The following is a 19,016-nucleotide window of genomic DNA, read 5'->3' as shown; positions in this document are numbered from 1 at the left end:
CTGCCCCTGGGAGTGTTTGATGGGACAGTGTAGAGGGAGCTTTACTCTGTATCTAACCCTTTACCTGCTCTGGAAGTGTTTGACGGGACAGTGTAGAGGGAGCTTTACACTGTATCTAACCCTGTACCTGCCCTCAGAGTTTTTGATGGGACAGTGTAGAGGGAGCTTTACTCTGTATCTAACCCTGTACCTGCCCTGGGAATGTTTGATGGGACAGTGTGGATGGAGCTTTACTCTGTATCTAACCCTGTACCTGCCCTGGGAGTGTTTGATGGGACATTGTAGAGGGAGCTTACTCTGTATCTCACCCTGTACCTGTCCTCTGACTGTTTGACGGGACATTGTGGTGGGAGCTTTACTCTGTATCCAACCCTGTATCTGCCCTTGGAGTGCTTGATGGGACAGTGTAGAGGGAGCTTTACTCTGTATGTAACCCTTTACCTGCTCTGGGAGTGTTTGACGGGACAGTGTAGAAGGGGCTTTACTCTGCATCTATCTCCGTGCTGTAACTGCCCTGGGAGTGTTTGATGGGACAGTGTAGATGGAGCTTCACACTGTTTCTAACCCTGTACCTGCCCTGGGAGTGTTTGATGGGACGGTGTAGAGAGAGCTTTACTCTCTATCTAACCCTGTACCTGCCCTGGGAGTGTTTGATGGGACATTGCAGATGGATCTTTACTCTGCATCTAAACCTGTACCTGCCCTGGGAGTGTTTGATGGGACAGTGTAGAGGGAGCTTTACTCTGTATCTAACCCTGCACCTGACGTGGGAGTGTTTGATGGGACAGTGTAGAGGGAGCTTTACACTGCATCTAACCCTGTACCTGCCCTGGGAGTGTTTGACGGGACAGTGTAGAGGGAGCTTTACTCTGTATCTAACCCTGTACCTGCCCTGGGAGTGTTTGATGGGACAGTGTAGAGGGAGCTTTACTCTGCATCTAACCCTGTACCTGCCCCTGGGAGTGTTTGATGGGACAGTGTCGAGGGAGCATTACTCTGTATCTAACCCTGCACCTGCTCTGGAATTGTTTGATGGGACAGTGTAGAGGGAGCTTTACTCTGTATCTAACCCTGTACCTGCCCTGGGAGTGTTTGATGGGACAGTGTAGAGGGAGCTTTACTCTGCATCTAACCCTGTACCTGCCCTGGGAGTGTTTGACGGGAAAGTGCAGAGGGAGTTTTACACTGAATCTAACCCTGTACCTGCCCTGGGAGTGTTTGACGGGACAGTGTCGATGGAGCTTTATTCTGTATCGAACTCTGTGATGTCCCTGCCCTTGGAGTGTTTGACGGGACGGTGTAGAGGGAGCTTACTCTGTATCTCACCCTGTACCTGTCCTCTGACTTTTTGACGGGACATTGTGGTGGGAGCTTTCCTCTGTATCTAACCCTGAACCTGCCCTGGGAGTGTTTGACGGGACAGTGTAGAGGGGGCTTTACTCTGTATCTAACCCTGTACTTGCCCTGGGAGTGTTTGATGGGACAGTGCAGATGGATCTTTACTCTGTATCTAAACCTATACCTGCCCTGGGAGCATTTGATGGGACAATGTCGATGGAGATTTATTCTGTATCGAACTCTGTGCTGTACCTGCCCCTGGGAGTGTTTGACGGGACTGTGTCGAGGGAGCTTTACTCTGTATCTAACCCTGTAGCTGCCCTGGGAGTGTTTGATGGGACAGTGTAGAGGGAGCTTTACTCTGTATCTAACCCTGTACCTGCCCTGGGAGTGTTTGATGGGACAGTGTAGAGGGAGCTTTACTCTGTATCTAACCCTGTACCTGCCCTGGGAGTGTTTGATGGGACAGTGTAGAGGGAGCTTTACTCTGTATCTAACCCTGTACCTGCCCTGGGAGTGTTTGATGGGACAGTGTAGAGGGAGCTTTACTCTGTATCTAACCCTGTACCTGCCCTGGGAGTGTTTGATGGGACAGTGTGGAGGGAGCTTTACTCTGTATCTAACCCTGTACCTGCCCTGGGAGTGTTTGATGGGACAGTGTCGAGGGAGCTTTACTCTGTATCTCACCCTGTACCTGCCCTGGGAGTGTTTGATGGGACAGTGTCGAGGGAGCTTTACTCTGTATCTCACCCTGTACCTGCCCTGGGAGTGTTTGATGGGACAGTGTACGGGGAGCTTTACTCTGTATCTAACCCTGTACCTGCCCTGGGAGTGTTTGATGGGACAGTGTCGAGGGAGCTTTACTCTGTATCTAACCCTGTACCTGCCCTGGGAGTGTTTGATGGGACAGTGTGGAGGGAGCTTTACTCTGTATCTAACCCTGTACCTGCCCTGGGAGTGTTTGACTGGACAGTCTACGTGGAGCTTTACTCTGTATCTAACCCTGTACCTGCCCTGGGAGTGTTTGACGGGACAGTGTAGAGGGAGCTTTACTCTGTATCTAACCCTGTACCTGCCCTGGGAGTGTTTGACGGGACAGTGTAGAGGGAGCTTTACTCTCCATCTAACCCTGTACCTGCCCTTGGAGTGCTTGATGGGACAGTGTAGAGGGAGCTTTACTCTGTATCTAACCCTGTACCTGCCCTGGGAGTGTTTGATGGGACAGTGTAGAGGGAGCTTTACTCTGTATCTAACCCGCGATGTACCTGCCCTGGGAGTGTTTGATGGGACAGTGTAGAGGGAGCTTTACTCTGTATCTAACCCTGTACCTGCCCTTGGAGTGCTTGATGGGACAGTGTAGAGGGAGCTTTACTCTGTATCTAACCCTGTACCTGCCCTTGGAGTGTTTGATGGGACAGTGTAGAGGGAGCTTTACTCTGTATCTAACCCTGTACCTGCCCTGGGAGTGTTTGATGGGACAGTGTAGAGGGAGCTTTACTCTGTATCTAACCTGCGATGTACCTGCCCTGGGAGTGTTTGATGGGACAGTGTAGAGGGAGCTTTACTCTGTATCTAACCCTGTACCTGCCCTGGGAGTGTTTGATGGGACAGTGTAGAGGGAGCTTTACTCTGTATCTAACCCTGTACCTGCCCTGGGAGTGTTTGACGGGACAGTGTAGAGGGAGCTTTACTCTGTATCTAACCCTGTACCTGCCCTGGAAGTGTTTGATGGGACAGTGTAGAGGGAGCTTTACTCTGTATCTAACCCTGTACCTGCCCTTGGAGTGCTTGATGGGACAGTGTAGAGGGAGCTTTACTCTGTATCTAACCCGCGATGTACCTGCCCCTGGGAGTGTTTGATGGGACAGTGTAGACGGAGCTTTACTCTGTATCTAACCCTGTACCTGCCCTGGGAGTGTTTGACGGGACAGTGTAGAGGGAGCTTTACTCTGTCTCTAACCCTGTACCTGCCCTGGGAGTGTTTGATGGGACAGTGCAGAGGGAGCTTTACTCTGTATCTAACCCTGTACCTGCCCTGGGAGTGTTTGATGGGACAGTGTCGAGGGAGCTTTACTCTGTATCTAACCCTGTACCTGCCCTGGGAGTGTTTGATGGGACAGTGTGGAGGGAACTTTACTCTGTAGCTAACCCTGTACCTGCCCTGGGAGTGTTTGACGGGACAGTGTCGAGGGAGCTTTACTCTGAACCGAACCCTGTTCCTGCCCTTGGACTGTTTGATGGGACAGTGTAGAGGGAGCTTTACTCTGTATCCAACCCTGTACCTGCCCTGGGACTGTTTGATGGGACAGTGCAGAGGGAGCTTTCCTCAGTATCGAACCCTGAACCTGCCCTGGGAGTGTTTGATGATACAATGCAGATGGAGCTTTATTCTGTATCTAACTCTGTGCTGTACCTGCCCTTGGAGTGTTTGATGGGACAGTGTAGAGGGAGCTTTACTCAGTATCTAACCCTGTACACTGGGAGTGTTTGATGGGACAGTGTAGAGGGAGCATTACTCTGTATCTAACCCTGCACCTGACGTGGGAGTGTTTGATGGGACAGTGTCGAGGGAGCTTTACTCTGTATCTAACCCTGCACCTGACGTGGGTGTGTTTGATGGGACGGTGCAGAGGGAGCTTTACTCTGTATCTAACCCTTTACCTGCTCTGGAAGTGTTTCATGGGACAGTGTAGAGGGAGCTTTACTCTATATCTAACCGTGTACCTGCTCTGGAAGTGTTTGATGGGACAGTGTAGAGGGAGCTTTATTCTGTATCTAACCCGTGCTGTACCTGCCCCTGGGAGTGTTTGATGGGACAGTGCAGAGGGAGCTTTACTCTGTATCTAACCCTGTACCTGCCCTGGGAGTGTTTGACGGGACAGTGTAGAGGGAGCTTTACTCTGCATCTAACCCTGTACCTGCCCTGGGAGTGTTTGATGGGACAGTGTCGATGGAGCTTTATTCTGTATCGAACTCTGTGATGTACCTGCCCTTGGAGTGTTTGATGGGACAGTGTAGAAGGAGCTTACTCTGTATCTCACCCTGTACCTGTCCTCTGACTGTTTGACGGGACATTGTGGTGGGAGCTTTACTCTGTATCTAACCCGTGCTGTACCTGCCCTGGGAGTGTTTGACGGGACAGTATAGAGGGGGCTTTACTCTGTATCTAACCCTGTACCTGCCCTGGGAGTGTTTGATGGGACAGTGTAGAGGGAGCTTTACTCTCTATCTAACCCTGTACCTGCCCTGGAAGTGTTTGACGGGACAGTATAGAGGGGGCTTTACTCTGTATCTAACCCTGTACCTGCCCTGGGAGTGTTTGATGGGACAGTGCAGATGGAGCTTTACTCTGCATCTAACCCTGTACCTGCCCTGGGAGTGTTTGATGGGACAGTGTAGAGGGAGCTTTACTCTCTATCTAACCCTGTACCTGCCCTGGGACTGTTTGACGGGACAGTAGAGAGGGAGCTTTGCTCTGTATCTAACCCTGTATCTGCCCTTGGAGTGCTTGATGGGACAGTGTTAACGGAGCTTTACTCTGTATCTAACCCTGTACCTGCCCTGGGAGCGTTTGGTGGGACAGTGTAGAGGGAGCTTTACTCTGTATCTAACCCGTGCTGTACCTGCCCTGGGAGTGTTTGATGGGACGGTGTAGAGGGAGCTTTACTCTGTATCTAACCCGTGCTGTACCTGCCCTGGGAGTGTTTGAAGGGACAGTGTAGAGGGAGCTTTACTCTGTATCTAACCCGTGCTGTACCTGCCCTGGGAGTGTTTGATGGGACAGCGTGGAGGGAGCTTTACTCTGTATCTAACCCGTGCTGTACCTGCCCTGGGAGTGTTTGATGGGACAGTGTAGAGGGAGCTTTACTCTGCATCTAACCCTGTACCTGCCCTGGGAGTGTTTGATGGGACAGTGTAGAGGGAGCTTTACTCTGTATCTAACCCGTGCTGTACCTGCCCTGGGAGTGTTTGATGGGACAGCGTGGAGGGAGCTTTACTCTGCATCGAACCCTGTGCCTGTCCTGGGAGTGTTTGATGGGACCAGTGTAGAGGGAGATTTACTCTGTATCTAACCCTGTACCTGACCTTGGAGCGTTTGATGGGACAGTTTAGAAGGAGCTTTACTCTGGATCTAACCCTGTACCTGCCCTGGGAGTGTTTGATGGGACAGTGCAGAGGGAGCTTTACTCTCTATCTAACCCTGTACCTGCCCTGGGACTGTTTGACGGGACAGTATCGAGGGAGCTTTGCTCTGCATCTAACCCTGTACCTGCCCTGGTAGTGTTTGATGGGACAGTGTAGAGGGAGCTTTACTCTCTATCTAACCCTGTACCTGCCCTGGGAGTGTTTGATGGGACATTGCAGATGGATCTTTACTCTGTATCTAAACCTGTACCTGCCCTTGGAGTGTTTGATGGGACAGTGTAGAGGGAGCTTTACTCTCCATCGAACCCTGTACCTGCCCTGGGACTGTTTGATGGGACAGTGCAGAGGGAGCTTTCCTCAGTATCTCACCCTGAACCTGCCCTGGGAGTGTTTGATGATACAATGTGGATGGAGCTTTATTCTGTATCTAACTCTGTACCTGCCCTGGGAGTGTTTGATGGGACAGTGTAGAGGGAGCTTTACTCTGTATCTAACCCTGTCCCTGCCCTTGGAGTGTTTGACGGGACAGTGTAGAGGGAGCTTTACTCTGTATCTAACCCTGTACCTACCCTGGGAGTGTTTGACGGGACAGTGTAGAGGGAGCTTTACTCTGTATCTAACCCTGTAGCTGCCCTGGGAGTGTTTAACGGGACAGTATAGAGGGAGCTTTACTCTGTATCTAACCCTGTACCTGCCCTGGGAGTGTTTGATGGGACACTGTAGAAGGAGCTTTACTCAGTATCTAACCCTGTACCTGCCCCTGGGAGTGTTTGATGGGAAAGTGCAGAGGGAACTTTACTCTGTATCTAACCCTGTACCTGCCCTGGGAGTGTTTGATGGGACACTGCAGAGGGAGCTTTACTCTGCATCTAACCCTGTACCTGCCCTGGGAGTGTTTGATGGGACAGAGGGAACTTTACTCTGTATCAAACCCTGTACCTGCCCTGGGAGTGTTTGATGGGACAGTGTCGAGGGAGCTTTACTCTGTATCTAACCCTGTACCTGCCCTGGGAGTGTTTGATGGGACGGTGCAGAGGGAGCTTTACTCTGCATCTAACCCTTTACCTGCTCTGGAAGTGTTTGATGGGACAGTGTCGAGGGAGCTTTGCTCTGTATCTAACCCTGTACCTGCCCTGGGAGTGTTTGATGGGACAGTGGAGAGGGAGCTTTACTCTGTATCTAACCCTGTACCTGCCCTGGGAGTGTTTGATGTGACAGTGTGGAGGGAGCTTTACTCTGTATCTAACCCTGTACCTGCCCTGGGAGTGTTTGATGGGACAGTGTAGAGGGAGCTTTACTCTGTATCTAACCCTGTACCTGCCCTCGGAGTTTTTGATGGGACAGTGTAGAGGGAGCTTTACTCTGTATCTAACCCTGTAACTGCCCTGGGAGTGTTTGATGGGACAGTGACGAGGGAGCTTTACTCTGTATCTAACCCTGTACCTGCCCTGGGAGTGTTCGATGGGACAGTGTCGAGGGAGCTTTACTCTGTATCTAACCCTGTACCTGCCCTGGGAGTGTTTGATGGGACAGTGTAGAGGGAGCTTTACTCTGTATCTAACCCTTCACCTGCTCTGGAAGTGTTTAATGGGACAGTGTAGAGGGAGCTTTACTCTGTATCTAACCCGTGCTGTACCTGCCCTGGGAGTGTTTGATGGGACAGCGTGGAGGGAGCTTTACTCTGCATCTCACCCTGTACCTGCCCTGGGAGTGTTTGACGGGACAGTGTGGAGGGAGCTTTACTCTGTATCTAACACTGTACCTGCCCTGGCAGTGTTTGACGGAACAGTGTAGAGGGAGCTTTACTCTGCATCTAACCCTGTGCCTGTCCTGGGAGTGTTTGATGGGACCAGTGCAGAGGGAGATTTACTCTGTATCTAACCCTGTACCTGCCCTGGGAGTGTTTGATGGGACAGCGTGGAGGGAGCTTTACTCTGCATCTCACCCTGTACCTGCCCTGGGAGTGTTTGACGGGACAGTGTAGAGGGAGCTTTACTCTGTATCTAACACTGTACCTGCCCTGGGAGTGTTTGACGGAACAGTGTAGAGGGAGCTTTACTCTGCATCTAACCCTGTGCCTGTCCTGGGAGTGTTTGATGGGACCAGTGTAGAGGGAGATTTACTCTGTATCTAACCCTGTACCTGCCCTGGGAGCGTTTGATGGGACAGTTTAGAGGGAGCTTTACTCTGTATCTAACCCGTGCTTTACCTGCCCTGGGAGTGTTTGATGGGACAGCGTGGATGGAGCTTTACTCTGCATCTAACCCTGTACCTGCCCTGGGAGTGTTTGACGGGACAGTGTGGAGGGAGCTTTACTCTGTATCTCACCCTGTACCTGCCCTGGGAGTGTTTGACGGGACGGTGTAGAGGGAGCTTTATTCTGTATCTCACCCTGTACTTGTCCTCTGACTGTTTGACGGGACATTGTGGTGGGAGCTTTACTCTGTGTCTCACACATTCTGTACTTGCCCTGGGAGTGTTTGATGGGACAGTGCAGATGGAGCTTTGCTCTGCCTCTAACCCTGTACCTGCCCTGGGAGTGTTTGACGGGACGGTGTAGAGGGAGCTTTACTCTGTATCTCACCATGTCCCTGTCCTCTGACTGTTTGACGGGACATTGTGGTGGGAGCTTTACTCTGTATCTAACCCTGTATCTGCCCTTGGAGTGCTTGATGGGACAGTGTAGAGGGAGCTTTACTCTGTATGTAACCCTTTACCTGCTCTGGGAGTGTTTGACGGGACAGTGTAGAGGGGGCTTTACTCTGCATCTAACTCCGTGCTGTAACTGCCCTGGAAGTGTTTGATGGGACAGTGTAGAGGGAGCTTTACTCTGCATCTAACTCCGTGCTGTAACTGCCCTGGAAGTGTTTGATGGGACAGTGTAGAGGGAGCTTTACTCTGTATCTACCCCGTTCTGTAACTGCCCTGGGAGTGTTTGATGGGACAGTGTAGAGGGAGCTTTACTCTCTATCTAACCCTGTACCTGCCCTGGGAGTGTTTGATGGGACAGTGTAGAGGGAGCTTTACTCTCTATCGAACCCTGTACCTGCCCTGGGACTGTTTGATGGGACAGTGCAGAGGGAGCTTTCCTCAGTATCTCACCCTGAACCTGCCCTGGGAGTGTTTGATGATACAATGTAGATGGAGCTTTATTCTGTATCTAACTCTGTGCTGTCCCTGCCCTTGGAGTGTTTGATGGGACAGTGTAGAGGGAGCTTTACTCTGCATCCAAACCTGTGCCTGTCCTGGGAGTGTTTGATGGGACAGTGCAGAGGGAACTTTACTCTGAATCTAACTCTGTACCTGCCCTGGGAGTGTTTGATGGGACAGTGCAGAGGGAGCTTTACTCTGTATCCAACCCTGTACCTGCCCTGGGAGTGTTTGATGGGACAGTGCAGAGGGAGCTTTACTCTGTATCTAACCCTGTACCTGCCCTGGGAGTGTTTAACGGGACAGTATAGAGGGAGCTTTACTCTGTATCTAACCCTGTACCTGCCCTGGGAGTGTTTCACGGGACAGTATAGAGGGAGCTCTACTCTGTATCTAACCCTGTACCTGCCCTGGGAGTGTTTGATGGGACACTGTAGAGGGAACTTTACTCTGTATCTAACCCTGTACCTGCCCCTGGGAGTGTTTGATGGGAAAGTGCAGAGGGAACTTTACTCTGCATCTAACCCTGTACCTACCCTGGGTGTGTTTGACGGGACAGTGTAGAGGGAGCTTTACTCTGTATCTAACCCTGTGCCTGTCCTGGGAGTGGTTGACGGGACGGTGTAGAGGGAGATTTACTCTGTATCTAACCCTGTACCTGCCCTGGGAGCGTTTGATGGGACAGTGTAGAGGGAGCTTTACTCTGTATCTAACCCTGTACCTGTCCTGGGAGTGTTTGACGGGACAGTGTAGAGGGAGCTTTACTCTGTATCGAACCCTGTACCTGCCCTGGGAGTGTTTGACGGGACAGTGTAGAGGGAGCTTTACTCTGCATCTCACCCTGTACCTGCCCTGGGAGTGTTTGACGGGACAGTGTAGAGGGAGCTTTACTCTGTATCTCACCCTCTACCTGTCCTGGGAGTGTTTGATGGGACAGTGTCGAGGGAGCTTTACTCTGTATCTAACCCTGTACCTGCCCTGGGAGTGTTTGACGGGACGGTGTAGAGGGAGCTTTACTCTGTTTCTAACCCTGCACCTGCCCAGGGAGTATTTGATGGGACAGTGTAGAGGGAGCTTTACTCTGTATGTAACCCTTGCTGTACCTGCCCTGGGAGTGTTTGACGGGAGAGTGTAGAGGGAGCTTTACTCTGTATCTATCCCTGTAACTGCCCTGGGAGTGTTTGATGGGACAGTGTAGAGGGAGCTTTACTCTGTATCTAACCCTGTACCTGCCCTGGGAGTGTTTGATGGGACAGTGTAGATGGGGCTTTACTCTGTATCTAACCCTGTACCTGCCCTGGGTGTGTTTGATGGGACAGTGCAGAGGGAGCTTTACTCTGTATCTAACACTGTACCTGCCCTGGGAGTGTTTGACGGGACAGTGTAGAGGGAGCTTTACTTTGTATCTAACCCTGTACCTGCCCTGGGAGTGTTTGATGGGACAGTGTAGAGGGAGCTTTACTCTGTATCTCACCCTGTACCTGCCCTGGGAGTGTTTGATGGGATGTTGTCGAGGGAGCTTTACTCTGTATCTAACCCGTGCTATACCTGCCCTGGGAGTGTTTGATGGGACAGTGTAGAGGGAGCTTTACTCTGTATCTAACCCGTGCTGTACCTGCCCTGGGAGTGTTTGATGGGACAGTGTAGAGGGAGCTTTACTCTGTATCTAACCCGTGCTGTACCTGCCCTGGGAGTGTTTGATGGGACAGTGTCGAGGGAGCTTTACTCTCTATCTAAACCTGTACCTGACCTGGGAGTGTTTGATGGGACAGTGTAGAGGGAGCTTTACTCTGTATCTAACCCTGTCCCTGCCCTCGGAGTGCTTGATGGGACAGTGTAGAGGGAGCTTTACTCTGTATCTAACCCTGTACCTGGTCTGAGAGTGTTTGACGGGACAGTGTAGAGTTAGCTTTACTCTGTATCTAACCCTGTACCTGCCCTGGGAGTGTTTGACGGGACGGTGTAGAGGGAGCTTTACTTTGTATCTAACCCTGTACCTGCCCTGGGTGTGTTTGATGGGACAGTGCAGAGGGAGCTTTACTCTGTATCTAACCCTGTACCTGCCCTGGGAGTGTTTGACGGGACAGTGTGGAGGGAGCTTTACTCTGTATCTAACCCTGTACCTGCCCTGGGAGTGTTTGATGGGACAGTGTAGAGGGAGCTTTACTCTGTATCTAACCCTGTACCTGCCCTGGGAGTGTTTGATGGGAGAGTGTAGAGGGAGCTTTACTCTGTCTCTAACCCTGTACCTGCCCTGGGAGTGTTTGATGGGACAGTGTCGAGGGAGCTTTACTCTGTATCTAACCCTGTACCTGCCCTGGGAGTGTTCGATGGGACAGTGTCGAGGGAGCTTTACTCTGTATCTAAGCCTGTACCTGCCCTGGGAGTGTTTGATGGGACAGTGTAGAGGGAGCTTTACTCTGTATCTAACCCTTCACCTGCTCTGGAAGTGTTTAATAGGACAGTGTAGAGGGAGCTTTACTCTGTATCTAACCCGTGCTGTACCTGCCCTGGGAGTGTTTGATGGGACAGCGTGGAGGGAGCTTTACTCTGCATCTCACCCTGTACCTGCCCTGGGAGTGTTTGACGGGACAGTGTGGAGGGAGCTTTACTCTGTATCTAACACTGTACCTGCCCTGGGAGTGTTTGACGGAACAGTGTAGAGGGAGCTTTACTCTGCATCTAACCCTGTGCCTGTCCTGGGAGTGTTTGATGGGACCAGTGTCGAGGGAGATTTACTCTGTATCTAACCCTGTACCTGCCCTGGGAGTGTTTGACGGGACGGTGTAGAGGGAGCTTTACTTTGTATCTAACCCTGTACCTGCCCTGGGTGTGTTTGATGGGACAGTGCAGAGGGAGCTTTACTCTGTATCTAACCCTGTACCTGCCCTGGGAGTGTTTGACGGGACAGTGTGGAGGGAGCTTTACTCTGTATCTAACCCTGTACCTGCCCTGGGAGTGTTTGATGGGACAGTGTAGAGGGAGCTTTACTCTGTATCTAACCCTGTACCTGCCCTGGGAGTGTTTGATGGGACAGTGTAGAGGGAGCTTTACTCTGTATCTAACCCTGTACCTGCCCTGGGAGTGTTTGATGGGACAGTGTCGAGGGAGCTTTACTCTGTATCTAACCCTGTACCTGCCCTGGGAGTGTTCGATGGGACAGTGTCGAGGGAGCTTTACTCTGTATCTAAGCCTGTACCTGCCCTGGGAGTGTTTGATGGGACAGTGTAGAGGGAGCTTTACTCTGTATCTAACCCTTCACCTGCTCTGGAAGTGTTTAATAGGACAGTGTAGAGGGAGCTTTACTCTGTATCTAACCCGTGCTGTACCTGCCCTGGGAGTGTTTGATGGGACAGCGTGGAGGGAGCTTTACTCTGCATCTCACCCTGTACCTGCCCTGGGAGTGTTTGACGGGACAGTGTGGAGGGAGCTTTACTCTGTATCTAACACTGTACCTGCCCTGGGAGTGTTTGACGGAACAGTGTAGAGGGAGCTTTACTCTGCATCTAACCCTGTGCCTGTCCTGGGAGTGTTTGATGGGACCAGTGTAGAGGGAGATTTACTCTGTATCTAACCCTGTACCTGCCCTGGGAGCGTTTGATGGGACAGTTTAGAGGGAGCTTTACTCTGTATCTAACCCGTGCTGTACCTGCCCTGGGAGTGTTTGATGGGACAGCGTGGATGGAGCTTTACTCTGCATCTAACCCTGTACCTGCCCTGGGAGTGTTTGACGGGACAGTGTGGAGGGAGCTTTACTCTGTATCTCACCCTGTACCTGCCCTGGGAGTGTTTGACGGGACGGTGTAGAGGGAGCTTTATTCTGTATCTCACCCTGTACCTGTCCTCTGACTGTTTGACGGGACATTGTGGTGGGAGCTTTACTCTGTGTCTCACACATTCTGTACTTGCCCTGGGAGTGTTTGATGGGACAGTGCAGATGGAGCTTTGCTCTGCATCTAACCAGTACCTGCCCTGGGAGTGTTAGACGGGACGGTGTAGAGGGAGCTTTACTCTGTATCTCACCATGTCCCTGTCCTCTGACTGTTTGACGGGACATTGTGGTGGGAGCTTTACTCTGTATCTAACCCTGTATCTGCCCTTGGAGTGCTTGATGGGACAGTGTCGAGGGAGCTTTACTCTGTATGTAACCCTTTACCTGCTCTGGGAGTGTTTGACGGGACAGTGTAGAGGGAGCTTTACTCTGCATCTAACTCCGTGCTGTAACTGCCCTGGAAGTGTTTGATGGGACAGTGTAGAGGGAGCTTTACTCTGTATCTACCCCGTTCTGTAACTGCCCTGGGAGTGTTTGATGGGACAGTGTAGAGGGAGCTTTACTCTCTATCTAACCCTGTACCTGCCCTGGGACTGTTTGATGGGACAGTGCAGAGGGAGCTTTCCTCAGTATCTCACCCTGAACCTGCCCTGGGAGTGTTTGATGATACAATGTAGATGGAGCTTTATTCTGTATCTAACTCTGTGCTGTCCCTGCCCTTGGAGTGTTTGATGGGACAGTGTAGAGGGAGCTTTACTCTGCATCCAAACCTGTGCCTGTCCTGGGAGTGTTTGATGGGACAGTGCAGAGGGAACTTTACTCTGAATCTAACTCTGTACCTGCCCTGGGAGTGTTTGATGGGACAGTGCAGAGGGAGCTTTACTCTGTATCCAACCCTGTACCTGCCCTGGGAGTGTTTGATGGGACAGTGCAGAGGGAGCTTTACTCTGTATCTAACCCTGTACCTGCCCTGGGAGTGTTTAACGGGACAGTATAGAGGGAGCTTTACTCTGTATCTAACCCTGTACCTGCCCCTGGGAGTGTTTGATGGGAAAGTGCAGAGGGAACTTTACTCTGCATCTAACCCTGTACCTACCCTGGGAGTGTTTGACGGGACAGTGTAGAGGGAGCTTTACTCTGTATCTAACCCTGTGCCTGTCCTGGGAGTGGTTGACGGGACGGTGTAGAGGGAGATTTACTCTGTATCTAACCCTGTACCTGTCCTGGGAGTGTTTGACGGGACGGTGTAGAGGGAGCTTTACTCTGTATCTAACCCTGTACCTGTCCTGGGAGTGTTTGACGGGACAGTGTAGAGGGAGCTTTACTCTGTATCGAACCCTGTACCTGCCCTGGGAGTGTTTGACGGGACAGTGTAGAGGGAGCTTTACTCTGTATCTCTCCCTGTACCTGCCCTGGGAGTGTTTGACGGGACAGTGTAGAGGGAGCTTTACTCTGTATCTCACCCTGTACCTGTCCTGGGAGTGTTTGATGGGACAGTGTCGAGGGAGCTTTACTCTGTATCTAACCCTGTACCTGCCCTGGGAGTGTTTGACGGGACAGTGTAGAGGGAGCTTTACTCTGTTTCTAACCCTGCACCTGCCCAGGGAGTGTTTGATGGGACAGTGTAGAGGGAGCTTTACTCTGTATGTAACCCTTGCTGTACCTGCCCTGGGAGTGTTTGACGGGAGAGTGTAGAGGGAGCTTTACTCTGTATCTATCCCTGTAACTGCCCTGGGAGTGTTTGATGGGACAGTGTAGAGGGAGCTTTACTCTGTATCTAACCCTGTACCTGCCCTGGGAGTGTTTGATGGGACAGTGTAGATGGGGCTTTACTCTGTATCTAACCCTGTACCTGCCCTGGGTGTGTTTGATGGGACAGTGCAGAGGGAGCTTTACTCTGTATCTAACCCTGTACCTGCCCTGGCAGTGTTTGACGGGACAGTGTAGAGGCAGCTTTACTTTGTATCTAACCCTGTACCTGCCCTGGGAGTGTTTGATGGGACAGTGTAGAGGGAGCTTTACTCTGTATCTCACCCTGTACCTGCCCTGTGAGTGTTTGATGGGATGTTGTCGAGGGAGCTTTACTCTGTATCTAACCCGTGCTGTACCTGCCCTGGGAGTGTTTGATGGGACAGTGTAGAGGGAGCTTTACTCTGTATCTAACCCGTGCTGTACCTGCCCTGGGAGTGTTTGATGGGACAGTGTAGAGGGAGCTTTACTCTGTATCTAACCCTGTACCTGCCCTGGGAGTGTTTGACGGGATGGTGAAGAGGGAGCTTTACTCTCTATCTAAACCTGTACCTGACCTGGGAGTGTTTGATGGGACAGTGCAGAGGGAGCTTTACTCTGTATCTAACCCTGTCCCTGCCCTCGGAGTGCTTGATGGGACAGTGTAGAGGGAGCTTTACTCTGTATCTAACCCTGTACCTGGTCTGAGAGTGTTTGACGGGACAGTGTCGAGTTAGCTTTACTCTGTATCTAACCCTGTACCTGCCCTGGGAGTGTTTGACGGGACGGTGTAGAGGGAGCTTTACTTTGTATCTAACCCTGTACCTGCCCTGGGAGTGTTTGATGCGACAGTTTAGACGGAGCTTTACTCTGTATCTAACCCTGTACCTGACCCTGGGAGTGTTTGATGGGACAGTGTAGAGGGAGCTTTACTCTGTATCTAACCCTGTACCTGCCCTGGGACTGTTTGATGGGACAGTGCAGAGGGAGCTTTACTCTGTATCTAACCCTGTACCTGACCCTGGGAGTGTTTGATGGGACAGTGCAGAGGGAGATTTACTCTGTATCTAACCCTGTACCTGACCCTGGGAGTGTTTGATGGGACAGTGCAGAGGGAGATTTACTCTGTATCTCACCCTGTACCTGCCCTCAGAGTGTTTGATGGGACAGTGTAGAGGGAGCTTTACTCTGTATCTAACCCTGTTCCTGCCCTGGGAGTGTTTGACAGGACAGTGTAGAGGGAGCTTTACTCTGTATCTAACCCTGTACCTGCCCTGGGAGTGTTTGATGGGACAGTGTAGAGGGAGCTTTACTCTGTATCTAACCCTGTATCTGCCCTGGGAGTGTTTGACGGGACAGTGTCGAGGGAGCTTTACTCTGTATCTAACCCTGTACCTGCCCTGGGAGTGTTTGATGGGACAGTGTAGAGGGAGCTTTACTCTCTATCTAACCCTGTACCTGCCCTGGGACTGTTTGATGGGACAGTGCAGAGGGAGCTTTACTCTGTATCTAACTCTGTACCTGCCCTGGGAGTGTTTGATGGGACGGTGTAGAGTGAGCTTTACTCTGTATCTAACACTGTACCTGCCCTGGGAGTGTTTGACGCGACAGTGCAGAGGGAGCTTTACTCTGTATCTAACCCTGTACCTGCCCCTGGGAGTGTTTGACGGGACAGTGTAGAGGGAGCTTTACTCTGTATCTAACCCTGTACCTGCCCTGGGAGTGATTGACGGGGCATTGTAGAGGGAGCTTTACTCTATATCTAACCCTGTCCCTGCCCCTGGGAGTGATTGACAGGACAGTGTAGAGGGAGCTTTACTCTGTATCTAACCCTGTACCTGCCCTGGGAGTGTTTGATGGGACAGTGTAGAGGGAGCTTCACTCTGTATCTAACCCTGTACCTGCCCTGGGAGTGTTTGACGGGACAGTGTGGAGGGAGCTTTACTCTGTATCTAACCCTGTACCTGCCCTGGGAGTGATTGACGGGGCAGTGTAGAGGGAGCTTTACTCTGTATCTAACCCTGTCCCTGCCCCTGGGAGTGATTGACAGGACAGTGTAGAGGGAGCTTTACTCTGTATCTCACCCTGTACCTGCCCTGGGAGTGTTTGATGGGACAGTGTAGAGGGAGCTTTACTCTGTATCTAACCCTGTACCTGCCCTGGGAGTGTTTGACGGGACAGTGTAGAGGGAGCTTTACTCTGTATCTAACCCTGTACCTGCCCTGGGAGTGTTTGATGGGACGGTGTAGAGGGAGCTTTACTCTGTATCTCACCCTGTACCTGCCCTGGGAGTGTTTGACGGGACAGTGCAGAGGGAGCTTTACTCTGTATCTCACCCTGTACCTGTCCTGGGAGTGTTTGATGGGACAGTGTCGAGGGAGCTTTACTCTGTATCTAACCCTGTACCTGCCCTGGGAGTGTTTGACGGGACAGTGTAGAGGGAGCTTTACTCTGTTTCTAACCCTGCACCTGCCCAGGGAGTGTTTGATGGGACAGTGCAGAGGGAGCTTTACTCTGTATGTAACCCTTGCTGTACCTGCCCTGGGAGTGTTTGACGGGAGAGTGTAGAGGGAGCTTTACTCTGTATCTATCCCTGTAACTGCCCTGGGAGTGTTTGATGGGACAGTGTAGATGGGGCTTTACTCTGTATCTAACCCTGTACCTGCCCTGGGTGTGTTTGATGGGACAGTGCAGAGGGAGCTTTACTCTGTATCTAACCCTGTACCTGCCCTGGGAGTGTTTGACGGGACAGTGTAGAGGCAGCTTTACTTTGTATCTAACCCTGTACCTGCCCTGGGAGTGTTTGATGGGACAGTGTAGAGGGAGCTTTACTCTGTATCTCACCCTGTACCTGCCCTGTTAGTGTTTGATGGGATGTTGTCGAGGGAGCTTTACTCTGTATCTAACCCGTGCTGTACCTGCCCTGGGAGTGTTTGATGGGACAGTGTAGAGGGAGCTTTACTCTGTATCTAACCCGTGCTGTACCTGCCCTGGGAGTGTTTGATGGGACAGTGTAGAGGGAGCTTTACTCTGTATCTAACCCTGTACCTGCCCTGGGAGTGTTTGACGGGATGGTGAAGAGGGAGCTTTACTCTCTATCTAAACCTGTACCTGACCTGGGAGTGTTTGATGGGACAGTGCAGAGGGAGCTTTACTCTGTATCTAACCCTGTCCCTGCCCTCGGAGTGCTTGATGGGACAGTGTAGAGGGAGCTTTACTCTGTATCTAACCCTGTACCTGGTCTGAGAGTGTTTGACGGGACAGTGTAGAGTTAGCTTTACTCTGTATCTAACCCTGTACCTGCCCTGGGAGTGTTTGACGGGACGGTGTAGAGGGAGCTTTACTTTGTATCTAACCCTGTACCTGCCCTGGGTGTGTGTGATGGGACAGTGTAGAGGGAGCTTTACTCTGTATCTAACCCTGTACCTGCCCTGGGAGTGTTTGATGGGACAGTGTGGTGGGAGCTTTACTCTGTATCTAACCCTGTACCTGCCCTGGGACTGTTTGATGGGACAGTGCAGAGGGAGCTTTACTCTGTATCTAACCCTGTACCTGACCCTGGGAGTGTTTGATGGGACAGTGCAGAGGGAGATTTACTCTGTATCTCACCCTGTACCTGCCCTCAGAGTGTTTGATGGGACAGTGTAGAGGGAGCTTTACTCTGTATCTAACCCTGTTCCTGCCCTGGGAGTGTTTGACGGGACAGTGTAGAGGGAGCTTTACTCTGTATCTAACCCTGTACCTGCCCTGGGAGTGTTTGATGGGACAGTGTAGAGGGAGCTTTACTCTGTATCTAACCCTGTATCTGCCCTGGGAGTGTTTGACGGGACAGTGTAGAGGGAGCTTTACTCTGTATCTAACCCTGTACCTGCCCTGGGAGTGTTTGACGGGACAGTGTAGAGGGAGCTTTACTCTGTATCTAACCCTGTACCTGCCCTGGGAGTGTTTGATGGGACGGTGTAGAGTGAGCTTTACTCTGTATCTAACCCTGTACCTGCCCTGGGAGTGTTTGACGGGACAGTGCAGAGGGAGCTTTACTCTGTATCTAACCCTGTACCTGCCCCTGGGAGTGTTTGACGGGACAGTGTAGAGGGAGCTTTACTCTGTATCTAACCCTGTACCTGCCCTGGGAGTGATTGACGGGGCATTGTAGAGGGAGCTTTACTCTATATCTAACCCTGTCCCTGCCCCTGGGAGTGATTGACAGGACAGTGTAGAGGGAGCTTTACTCTGTATCTAACCCTGTACCTGCCCTGGGAGTGTTTGACGGGACAGTGTAGAGGGAGCTTCACTCTGTATCTAACCCTGTACCTGCCCTGGGAGTGTTTGACGGGACAGTGTAGAGGGAGCTTTACTCTGTATCTAACCCTGTACCTGCCGTGGGAGTGATTGACGGGGCAGTGTAGAGGGAGCTTTACTCTGTATCTAACCCTGTCCCTGCCCCTGGGAGTGATTGACAGGACAGTGTAGAGGGAGCTTTACTCTGTATCTCACCCTGTACCTGCCCTGGGAGTGTTTGATGGGACGGTGTAGAGGGAGCTTTACTCTGTATCTAACCCTGTACCTGCCCTTGGAGTGATTGACAGGACAGTGTAGAGGGAGCTTTACTCTGTATCTAACCCTGTACCTGCCCTGGGAGTGTTTGACGGGACAGTGTAGAGGGAGCTTTACTCTGTATCTCACCCTGTACCTGCCCTGGGAGTGTTTGATGGGACAGTGTAGAGGGAGCTTTACTCTGTATCTAACCCTGTACCTGCCCTGGGAGTGTTTGATGGGACGGTGCAGAGGGAGCTTTACTCTGTATCTCACCCTGTACCTGCCCCTGGGAGTGTTTGATGGGACAGTGTAGAGGGAGCTTTACTCTGTATCTAACCTGTGCTAT

At 51.6% G+C, this 19,016-nt stretch overlaps 1 protein-coding gene across 1 annotated transcript in view; it reads left to right on the top strand.

Annotated features, from left to right (window-relative positions):
• Positions 1–19,016, top strand: part of LOC137319354 (arginine-glutamic acid dipeptide repeats protein-like) — a gene marked incomplete at its 3' end in the record, with an annotated part of 84,990 nt that overhangs the window by 48,710 nt on the left and 17,264 nt on the right. The window lies entirely within an intron of this gene.

The sequence above is a fragment of the Heptranchias perlo genome, unplaced genomic scaffold (genome assembly GCF_035084215.1).
Source record: "Heptranchias perlo isolate sHepPer1 unplaced genomic scaffold, sHepPer1.hap1 HAP1_SCAFFOLD_821, whole genome shotgun sequence".
NCBI lineage: Eukaryota > Metazoa > Chordata > Chondrichthyes > Hexanchiformes > Hexanchidae > Heptranchias > Heptranchias perlo.
Note: the sequence above shows the minus strand (reverse complement) of the source record. Positions and strands in the feature narration are given on the sequence as shown.